The following is a 12,654-nucleotide window of genomic DNA, read 5'->3' on the forward strand; positions in this document are numbered from 1 at the left end:
CCGATGCATTATTCCTCCTTTACTGCATCCCTCGCTCCCTCACATTGACGAAATAACACACAATTTGCGTCAATATGAAATACTCTGGATTCCCTGCATTGTCCTTCTAAATCGAGATACGTTTCTACGGATAAGATAGGATTTTCTTTGGGGTTAAGAGTATCTCTTTTCCGATGCATTATTCCTCCTTTACTGCATTCCTCGCTCCCTCACATTGACGAATTAACACACAATTTGTGTCCATATGTAATACACTGGATTCCCTGCATTGTCCTTCTAAATCGAGATACGTTTCTACGGAAACGGTAGGATTTTCCTTGGGGTTCCGAGTATCTCTTTTCCGATGCATTATTCCTCTTTTACTGCATATCTCGCTCCCTCACATTGACGAATTAACACATAATTTGCGTCCATATGAAATACTCTGGATTCCCTGCATTGTCCTTGTAAATCGAGATACGTTTCTACGGAAACGATAGGATTTTCTTTGGGGTTCCGAGTATCTCTTTTCCGATGCATTATTCCTCCTTTACTGCATCCCTCGCTCCCTCACATTGACGAATTAACACACAATTTGCGTCCATATGAAATACTCTGGATTCCCTGCATTGTCCTTCTAAATCGAAATACGTTTCTACGGAAACGATAGGATTTTCTTTGGGGTTCCGAGTATCTCTTTTCCGATGCATTATTCCTCCTTTACTGCATCCCTCGCTCCCTCACATTGACGAATTAACACACAATTTGCGTCCATATGAAATACTCTGGATTCCTTGCATTGTCCTTCTAAATCGGGATACGTTTCTACGGAAACGATAGGATTGTCTTTGGGGTTCCGAGTATCTCTTTTCCGATGGATTATTCCTCCTTTACTGCATCCCTCGCTCCCTCACATTGCCGAATTAACACACAATTTACGTCCATATGAAATACTCTGGGTTCCCTGCATTATCTTTCTAAAACGAGATACGTTTCTATGGAAACGATAGGATTTTCTTTGGGGTTCCGAGTATCTCTTTTCCGATGCATTATTCCTCCTTTACTGCATCCCTCGCTCCCTCACATTGACGAATTAATACACAATTTGCGTCCATATGAAATACCCTGGATTCCCTGCATTGTCCTTCTAAATCGAGATACGTTTCTACAGAAACGATATGATTTTCTTTGGGGTTCCAAGTATCTCTTTTCCGATACATTATTCCTCCTTTACTGCATCCCTCGCTCCCTCACATTGACCAATTAACACACAATTTGCGTCCATATGAAATACTCTGGATTCCCTGGATTGTCCTTCTAAATCGGGATTCGTTTCTACGGAAACGATAGCATTTTCTTTGGGGTTCCGAGTATCTCTTTTCCGATAAATTATTCCTCCTTTACTGCATCCCTCGCTCCCTCACATTGTCGAATTAACACACAATTAGCGTCCATATGAAATACTCTGGATTCCCTGCATTGTCCTTCTAAATCGAGTTACGTTTCAATGGAAACGATAGGATTTTCTTTGGGGTTCCGAGTATCTCTTTTCCTATGCATTATTCCTCCTTTACTGCATCCCTCGCTCCCTCACATTGACGAATTAACACACAATTTGCGACCATATGAAATACTCTGGATTCCCTGCATTGTCCTTCTAAATCGAGATACGTTTCTACGGAAACGATGGGATTTTCTTTGGGATTCCGCGTATCTCTTTTCAGATGCATTATTCCTCCTTTACTGCATTCCTCGCTCCCTCACATTGACGAATTAACACACAATTTGCGTCTATATGAAATACTCTGGATTCCCTGCATTGTCCTTCTAAATCGAGATACGTTTCTACGGAAACGGTAGGATTTTCCTTGGGGTTCCGAGTATCTCTTTTCCGATGCATTATTTCTCCTTTACTGCATATCTCGCTCCCTCACATTGACGAATTAACACATAATTTGCGTCCATATGAAATACTCTGGATTCCCTGCATTGTCCTAGTAAATCGAGATACGTTTCTACGGAAACGATAGTATTTTCTTTGGGGTTCGTAGTATCTCTTTTCCGATGCATTATTCCTCCTTTACTGCATCCCTCGCTCCCTCACATTGACGAATTAACACACAATTTGCGTCCATATGATATACTCTGGATTCCCTGCATTGTCCTTCTAAATCGAGATACGTTTCTACGGAAACGATAGGATATTCTTTGGGGTTCCGAGTATCTCTTTTCCGATGCATTAGTCCTCCTTTACTTCATCCATCGCTCCCTCACATTGACTCCTTTACTGCATCCCTCGCTCCCTCACATTGACGAATTAACACACAATTTGCGTCCATATGAAATACTCTGGATTCCCTGCATTGTCCTTCTGAATCGAGATACGTTTCTACGGAAACGATAGGATTTTCTTTGGGGTTCCGAGTATCTCTTTTCCGATGCATTATTCCTCCTTTACTGCATCCCTCGCTCCCTCACATTGACGAATTAACACACAATTTGCGTCCATATGAAATACTCTGGATTCCCTGCATTGTCCTTCTAAATCGAGATACGTTTCTACGGAAACGATAGGATTTTCTTTGGGGTTCCGCGTATCTCTTTTCCGATTCATTATTCCTCCTTTACTGCATCCCTCGCTCCCTCACATTGTCGAATTAACACACAATTTGCGTCCATATGAAATACTCTGGATTCCCTGCATTGTCCTTCTAAATCGAGATACATTTCTACGGAAACGATAGGATTTTCTTTGGGGTTCCGAGTATCTCTTTTCCGATGCATTATTCCTCATTTACTGCATCCCTCGCTCCCTCACATTGACGAATTAACACACAATTTGCGTCCATATGAAATACTCTGGATTCCGTGCATTGTCTTTCTAAATCCAGATACGTTTCTACGGAAACGATAGGATTTTCTTTGGGGTTCCGAGTATCTCTTTTCCGATGCATTATTCCTCCTTTACTGCATCCCTCGCTGCCTCACATTGACGAATTAACACACAATTTGCGTCCATATGAAATACTCTGGATTCCTTGCATTGTCCTTCTACATCGAGATACGTTTCTACGGAAACGATATGATTTTCTTTGGGGTTCCGAGTATCTCTTTTCCGATGCATTATTCCTCCTTTACTGCATCCCTCGCTCCCTCACATTGCCGAATTAACACACAATTTGCGTCCATATGAAATACTCTGGGTTCCCTGCATTATCTTTCTAAAACGAGATACGTTTCTACGGAAACAATAGGATTTTCTTTTGGGAGTCGAGTATCTCTTTTCCGATGCACTATTCCTCCTTTACTGCATCCCTCGCTCCCTCACATTGACGAATTAACACACAATTTGCGTCCATATGAAATACTCTGGATTCCCTGCATTGTCCTTCTAAATCGAGATACGTTTCTACGAAAACGATAGGATTTTCTTTGGGGTTCCGAGTATCTCTTTTCCAATGCATTATTCCTCCTTTACTGCATTCCTCGCTCCCTCACATTGACGAATTAACACACAATTTGTGTCCATATGTAATACACTTTATTCCCTGCATTGTCCTTCTAAATCGAGATACGTTTCTACGGAAACGGTAGGATTTTCCTTGGGGTTCCGAGTATCTCTTTTCCGATGCATTATTCCTCTTTTACTGCATATCTCGCTCCCTCACATTGACGAATTAACACATTATTTGCGTCCATATGAAATACTCTGGATTCCCTGCATTGTCCTTGTAAATCGAGATACGTTTCTATGGAAACGATAGGATTTTCTTTGGGGTTCCGAGTATCTCTTTTCCGATGCATTATTCCTCCTTTACTGCATCCCTCGCTCCCTCACATTGACGAATTAACACTCAATTTGCGTCCATATGATATACTCTGGATTCCCTGCAAAATCCTTCTAAATCGAGATACGTTTCTACGGAAACGATAGGATTTTCTTTGGGGTTCCGAGTATCTCTTTTCCGATGCATTAGTCCTCCTTTACTGCATCCCTCGCTCCCTCACATTGACTCCTTTACTGCATCCCTCGCTCCCTCACATTGACGAATTAACACACAATTTGCGTCCATATGAAATACTCAGGATTCCATGCATTGTCCTTCTAAATCGAGATACGTTTCTACGGAAACGACATGATTTTATTTGGGGTTCCGAGTATCTCTTTTCCGATGCATTATTCCTCCTTTACTGCATCCCTCGCTCCCTCACATTGACGAATTAACACACAATTTGTGTCCATATGAAATACTCTGGATTCCCTGCATTGTCCTTCTAAATCGAGATACGTTTCTACGGAAACTATAGGATTTTCTTTGGGGTTCCGAGTATCTCTTTTCCGATGCATTATTCCTCCTTTACTCCATCCCTCGCTCCCTCACATTGACGAATTAACACACAATTTGCGTCCATATGAAATACTCTGGATTCCCTGCATTGTCCTTCTAAATCGAAATACGTTTCTACGGAAACGATGGGATTTTCTTTGGGGTTCCGAGTAACTCTTTTCCGATGCATTATTCCTCCTTTACTGCATCCCTCGCTCCCTCACATTGACGAATTAACACACAATTTGCGTCCATATGAAATACTCTGGATTCCTTGCATTGTCCTTCTAAATCGGGATACGTTTCTACGGAAACGATAGGATTGTCTTTGGGGTTCCGAGTATCTCTTTTCCGATGGATTATTCCTCCATTACTGCATCCCTCGCTCCCTCACATTGCCGAATTAACACACAATTTACGTCCATATGAAATACTCTGGGTTCCCTGCATTATCTTTCTAAAACGAGATACGTTTCTACGGAAACGATAGGATTTTCTTTTGGGAGTCGAGTATCTCTTTTCCGATGCATTATTCCTCCTTTACTGCATCCCTCGCTCCAACACATTGACGAATTAACACACAATTTGCGTCCATATGAAATACTCTGGATTTCTTGCATTGTCCTTCTAAATCGAGATACGTTTCTATGGAAACGATAGGATTTTCTTTGGGGTTCCGCGTATCTCTTTTCCGATGCATTATTCCTCCTTTACTGCATCCCTCGCTCCCTCACGTTGACGAATTAACACACAATTTGCGTCCATATGAAATACTCTGGATTCCCTGCATTGTCCTTCTACATCGAGATACGTTTCTACGGAAACCATAGGATTTTCTTTGGGGTTCCGAGTATCTCTTTTCCGATGCATTATTCCTCCTTTACTGCATCCCTCGCTCCCTCACATTGACGAATTAATACACAATTTGCGTCCATATGAAATACTCTGGATTCCCTGCATTGTCCTTCTAAATCGAGATACGTTTCTACGGAAACGATATGATTTTCTTTGGGGTTCCAAGTATCTCTTTTCCGATGCATTATTCCTCCTTTACTGCATCCCTCGCTCCCTCACATTGACCAATTAACACACAATTTGCGTCCATATGAAATACTCTGGATTCCCTGGATTGTCCTTCTAAATCGGGATTCGTTTCTACGGAAACGATAGCATTTTCTTTGGGGTTCCGAGTATCTCTTTTCCGATGCATTATTCCTCCTTTACTGCATCCCTCGCTCCCTCACATTGACGAATTAACACACAATTTGCGTCCATATGAAATACTCTGGATTCCCTGCATTGTCCTTCTAAATCGAGTTACGTTTCTATGGAAATGATAGGATTGTCTTTGGGGTTCCGAGTATCTCTTTTCCTATGCATTATTCCTCCTTTACTGCATACCACGCTCCCTCACAATGACGAATTAACACACAATTTGCGTCCATATGAAAAACTCTGGATTCCCTGCATTGTCCTTCTAAATCGAGATACGTTTCTACGGATAAGATAGGATTTTCTTTGGGTTTAAGAGTATCTCTTTTCCGATGCATTATTCCTCCTTTACTGCATTCCTCGCTCCCTCACATTGACGAATTAACACACAATTTGTGTCCATATGAAATACTCTGGATTCCCTGCATTGTCCTTCTAAATCGAGATACGTTTCTACGGAAACGATATGATTTTCTTTGGGGTTCCAAGTATCTCTTTTCCGATGCATTATTCCTCCTTTACTGCATCCCTCGCTCCCTCACATTGAAGAATTAACACACAATTTGCGTCCATATGAAATACTCTGGATTCCCTGCATTGTCCTTCTAAATCGCGATACGTTTCTACGGAAACGGTAGGATTTTCCTTGGGGTTCCGAGTATCTCTTTTCCGATGCATTATTTCTCTTTTACAGTATATCTCGCTCCCTCACATTGACGAATTAACACATAATTAGCGTCCATATGAAATACTCTGGATTCCCTGCATTGTCCTTGTAAATCGAGATACGTTTCTACGGAAACGATAGTATTTTCTTTGGGGTTCCTAGTATCTCTTTTCCGATGCATTATTCCTCCTTTACTGCATCCCTCGCTCCCTCACATTGACGAATTAACACACAATTTGCGTCCATATGATATACTCTGGATTCCCTGCATTGTCCTTCTAAATCGAGATACGTTTCTACGGAAACGATAGGATTTTCTTTGGGGTTCCGAGTATCTCTTTTCCGATGCATTAGTCCTCCTTTACTGCATCCATCGCTCCCTCACATTGACTCCTTTACTGCATCCCTCGCTCCCTCACATTGACGAATTAACACACAATTTGCGTCCATATGAAATACTCTGGATTCCCTGCATTGTCCTTCTAAATCGAGATACGTTTCTACGGAAACGATAGGATTTTACCAGAATGAGATTTTCACTCTGCAGCGGAGTGTGCGCTGATATGAAACTTCCTGGCAGATTAAAACTGTGTGCCCGACCGAGACTCGAACTCGGGACCTTTGCCTTTCGCGGGCAAGTGCTCTACCACTGAGCTACCGAAGCACGACTCTCGACCGGTACTCACAGCTTTACTTCTGCCAGTACCTCGTCTCCTACCTTCCAAACTTTACAGAAGCTCTCCTGCGAACCTTGCAGAACTAGCACTCCTGAAAGAAAGGATATTGCGGAGACATGGCTTAGCCACAGCCTGGGGGATGTTTCCAGAATGAGATTTTCACTCTGCAGCGGAGTGTGCGCTGATATGAAACTTCCTGGCAGATTAAAACTGTGTGCCCGACCGAGACTCGAACTCGGGACCTTTGCCTTTCGCGGGCAAGTGCTCTACCACTGAGCTACCGAAGCACGACTCTCGACCGGTACTCACAGCTTTACTTCTGCCAGTACCTCGTCTCCTACCTTCCAAACTTTACAGAAGCTCTCCTGCGAACCTTGCAGAACTAGCCAGGAAGTTTCATATCAGCGCACACTCCGCTGCAGAGTGAAAATCTCATTCTGGAAACATCCCCCAGGCTGTGGCTAAGCCATGTCTCCGCAATATCCTTTCTTTCAGGAGTGCTAGTTCTGCAAGGTTCGCAGGAGAGCTTCTGTAAAGTTTGGAAGGTAGGAGACGAGGTACTGGCAGAAGTAAAGCTGTGAGTACCGGTCGAGAGTCGTGCTTCGGTAGCTCAGTGGTAGAGCACTTGCCCGCGAAAGGCAAAGGTCCCGAGTTCGAGTCTCGGTCGGGCACACAGTTTTAATCTGCCAGGAAGTTTCATATCAGCGCACACTCCGCTGCAGAGTGAAAATCTCATTCTGGAAACATCCCCCAGGCTGTGGCTAAGCCATGTCTCCGCAATATCCTTTCTTTCAGGAGTGCTAGTTCTGCAAGGTTCGCAGGAGAGCTTCTGTAAAGTTTGGAAGGTAGGAGACGAGGTACTGGCAGAAGTAAAGCTGTGAGTACCGGTCGAGAGTCGTGCTTCGGTAGCTCAGTGGTAGAGCACTTGCCCGCGAAAGGCAAAGGTCCCGAGTTCGAGTCTCGGTCGGGCACACAGTTTTAATCTGCCAGGAAGTTTCACGATAGGATTTTCTTTGGGGTTCCGAGTATCTCTTTTCCGATGCATTATTCCTCCTTTACTGCATCCCTCGCTCCCTCACATTGACGAATTAACACACAATTTGCGTCCATATGAAATACTCTGGATTCCCTGCATTGTCCTTCTAATTCGAGATACGTTTCTACGGAAACGATACGATTTTCTTTGGGGTTCCGCGTATCTCTTTTCCGATTCATTATTCCTCCTTTACTGCATCCCTCGCTCCCTCACATTGTCGAATTAACACACAATTTGCGTCCATATGAAATACTCTGGATTCCCTGCATTGTCCTTCTAAATCGAGATACGTTTCTACGGAAACGATATGATTTTCTTTGGGGTTCCGAGTATCTCTTTTCCGATGCATTATTCCTCCTTTACTGCATCCCTCGCTCCCTCACATTGCCGAATTAACACACAATTTGCGTCCATATGAAATACTCTGGGTTCCCTGCATTATCTTTCTAAAACGAGATACGTTTCTACGGAAACGAAAGGATTTTCTTTTGGGAGTCGAGTATCTCTTTTCCGATGCATTATTCCTCCTTTACTGCATCCCTCGCTCCCTCACATTGACGAATTAACACACAATTTGCGTCCATATGAAATACTCTGGATTCCCTGCATTGTCCTTCTAAATCGAGATACGTTTCTACGGAAACGATAGGATTTTCTTTGGGGTTCCGCGTATCTCTTTTCCGATGCATTATTCCTCTTTACTGCATCCCTCGCTCCCTCACATTGACGAATTAACACACAATTTGCGTCCATATGAAATACTCTGTATTCCTTGCATTGTCCTTCTAAATCGAGATACGTTTCTACGGAAACGATATGATTTTCTTTGGGGTTCCGAGTATCTCTTTTCCGATGCATTATTCCTCCTTTAATGCATCCCTCGCTCCCTCACATTGACGAATTAACACACAATTTGCGTCCATATGATATACTCTGGAGTCCCTGCATTGTCCTTCTAAATCGAGATACGTTTCTATGGAAACGATAGGATTTTCTTTGGGGTTCCGCGTATCTCTTTTCCGATGCATTACTCCTCCTTTACTGCATCCCTCGCTCCCTCACGTTGACGAATTAACACACAATTTGCGTCCATATGAAATACTCTGGATTCCCTGCATTGTCCTTCTACATCGAGATACGTTTCTACGGAAACCATAGGATTTTCTTTGGGGTTCCGAGTATCTCTTTTCCGATGCATTATTCCTCCTTTACTGCATCCCTCGCTCCCTCACATTGACGAATTAATACACAATTTGCGTCCATATGAAATACTCTGGATTCCCTGCATTGTCCTTCTAAATCGAGATACGTTTCTACGGAAACGATATGATTTTCTTTGGGGTTCCAAGTATCTCTTTTCCGATGCATTATTCCTCCTTTACTGCATCCCTCGCTCCCTCACATTGACCAATTAACACACAATTTGCGTCCATATGAAATACTCTGGATTCCCTGGATTGTCCTTCTAAATCGGGATTCGTTTCTACGGAAACGATAGCATTTTCTTTGGGGTTCCGAGTATCTCTTTTCCGATGCATTATTCCTCCTTTACTGCATCCCTCGCTCCCTCACATTGACGAATTAACACACAATTTGCGTCCATATGAAATACTCTGGATTCCCTGCATTGTCCTTCTAAATCGAGTTACGTTTCTATGGAAATGATAGGATTGTCTTTGGGGTTCCGAGTATCTCTTTTCCTATGCATTATTCCTCCTTTACTGCATACCACGCTCCCTCACAATGACGAATTAACACACAATTTGCGTCCATATGAAAAACTCTGGATTCCCTGCATTGTCCTTCTAAATCGAGATACGTTTCTACGGATAAGATAGGATTTTCTTTGGGTTTAAGAGTATCTCTTTTCCGATGCATTATTCCTCCTTTACTGCATTCCTCGCTCCCTCACATTGACGAATTAACACACAATTTGTGTCCATATGAAATACTCTGGATTCCCTGCATTGTCCTTCTAAATCGAGATACGTTTCTACGGAAACGATATGATTTTCTTTGGGGTTCCAAGTATCTCTTTTCCGATGCATTATTCCTCCTTTACTGCATCCCTCGCTCCCTCACATTGAAGAATTAACACACAATTTGCGTCTATATGAAATACTCTGGATTCCCTGCATTGTCCTTCTAAATCGAGATACGTTTCTACGGAAACGGTAGGATTTTCCTTGGGGTTCCGAGTATCTCTTTTCCGATGCATTATTTCTCTTTTACAGTATATCTCGCTCCCTCACATTGACGAATTAACACATAATTTGCGTCCATATGAAATACTCTGGATTCCCTGCATTGTCCTTGTAAATCGAGATACGTTTCTACGGAAACGATAGTATTTTCTTTGGGGTTCCTAGTATCTCTTTTCCGATGCATTATTCCTCCTTTACTGCATCCCTCGCTCCCTCACATTGACGAATTAACACACAATTTGCGTCCATATGATATACTCTGGATTCCCTGCATTGTCCTTCTAAATCGAGATACGTTTCTACGGAAACGATAGGATTTTCTTTGGGGTTCCGAGTATCTCTTTTCCGATGCATTAGTCCTCCTTTACTGCATCCATCGCTCCCTCACATTGACTCCTTTACTGCATCCCTCGCTCCCTCACATTGACGAATTAACACACAATTTGCGTCCATATGAAATACTCTGGATTCCCTGCATTGTCCTTCTAAATCGAGATACGTTTCTACGGAAACGATAGGATTTTCTTTGGGGTTCCGAGTATCTCTTTTCCGATGCATTATTCCTCCTTTACTGCATCCCTCGCTCCCTCACATTGACGAATTAACACACAATTTGCGTCCATATGAAATACTCTGGATTCCCTGCATTGTCCTTCTAATTCGAGATACGTTTCTACGGAAACGATAGGATTTTCTTTGGGGTTCCGCGTATCTCTTTTCCGATTCATTATTCCTCCTTTACTGCATCCCTCGCTCCCTCACATTGTCGAATTAACACACAATTTGCGTCCATATGAAATACTCTGGATTCCCTGCATTGTCCTTCTAAATCGAGATACGTTTCTACGGAAACGATATGATTTTCTTTGGGGTTCCGAGTATCTCTTTTCCGATGCATTATTCCTCCTTTACTGCATCCCTCGCTCCCTCACATTGCCGAATTAACACACAATTTGCGTCCATATGAAATACTCTGGGTTCCCTGCATTATCTTTCTAAAACGAGATACGTTTCTACGGAAACGAAAGGATTTTCTTTTGGGAGTCGAGTATCTCTTTTCCGATGCATTATTCCTCCTTTACTGCATCCCTCGCTCCCTCACATTGACGAATTAACACACAATTTGCGTCCATATGAAATACTATGGATTCCCTGCATTGTCCTTCTAATTCGAGATACGTTTCTACGGAAACGATAGGATTTTATTTGGGGTTCCGCGTATCTCTTTTCCGATGCATTATTCCTCTTTACTGCATCCCTCGCTCCCTCACATTGACGAATTAACACACAATTTGCGTCCATATGAAATACTCTGTATTCCTTGCATTGTCCTTCTAAATCGAGATACGTTTCTACGGAAACGATATGATTTTCTTTGGGGTTCCGAGTATCTCTTTTCCGATGCATTATTCCTCCTTTAATGCATCCCTCGCTCCCTCACATTGACGAATTAACACACAATTTGCGTCCATATGATATACTCTGGAGTCCCTGCATTGTCCTTCTAAATCGAGATACGTTTCTACGGAAACGATAGGATTTTCTTTGGGGTTCCGAGTATCTCTTTTCCGATGCATTATTCCTCCTTTACTGCATCCCTCGCTCCCTCACATTGACGAATTAACACACAATTTGCGTCCATATGAAATACTATGGATTCCCTGCATTGTCCTTCTAAATCGAGATACGTTTCTACGGAAACGAAAGGATTTTCTTTGGGGTTCCGAGTATCTCTTTTCCGATGCATTATTCCTCCTTTACTGCATCCCTCGCTCCCTCACATTGACGAATTAACACACAATTTGCGTCCATATGAAATACTATGGATTCCCTGCATTGTCCTTCTAAATCGAGATACGTTTCTACGGAAACGATAGGATTTTCTTTGGGGATCCGCGTATCTCTTTTCCGATGCATTATTCCTCCTTTACTGCATCCCTCGCTCCCTCACATTGTCGAATTAACACACTATTTGCGACCATATGAAATACTCTGGATTCCCAGCATTGTCCTTCTAAATCGAGATACGTTTCTACGGAAACGATAGGATTTTCTTTGGGGTTCCGAGTATCTCTTTTCCGATGCATTATTCCTCATTTACTGCATTCCTCGCTCCCTCACATTGACGAATTAACACACAATTTGCGTCCATATGATATACTCTGGATTCCCTGCATTGTCCTTCTAAATCGAGATACGTTTCTACGGAAACGATAGGGTTTTCTTTGGGGTTCCGAGTATCTCTTTTCCGATGCATTATTCCTCCTTTACTGCATCCCTCGCTCCCTGACATTGACGAATTAACACACAATTTGCGTCCATATGAAATACTCGGTATTACCTGCATTGTCCTTGTAATTCGAGATACGTTTCTACAGAAACGATAGGATTTTCTTTGGGGTTCCGAGTATCTCTTTTTTGATGCATTATTCCTCCTTTACTGCATCCCTCGCTCCCTCACATTGACGAATTAACACACAATTTGCGTCCACATGATATACTCTGGATTCCCTGCATTGTCCTTCTAAATCGAGATACGTTTCTACGGAAA

Source organism: Schistocerca nitens, chromosome 2, assembly GCF_023898315.1.
Source record: "Schistocerca nitens isolate TAMUIC-IGC-003100 chromosome 2, iqSchNite1.1, whole genome shotgun sequence".
Classification (NCBI taxonomy): Eukaryota; Metazoa; Arthropoda; class Insecta; order Orthoptera; family Acrididae; genus Schistocerca; species Schistocerca nitens.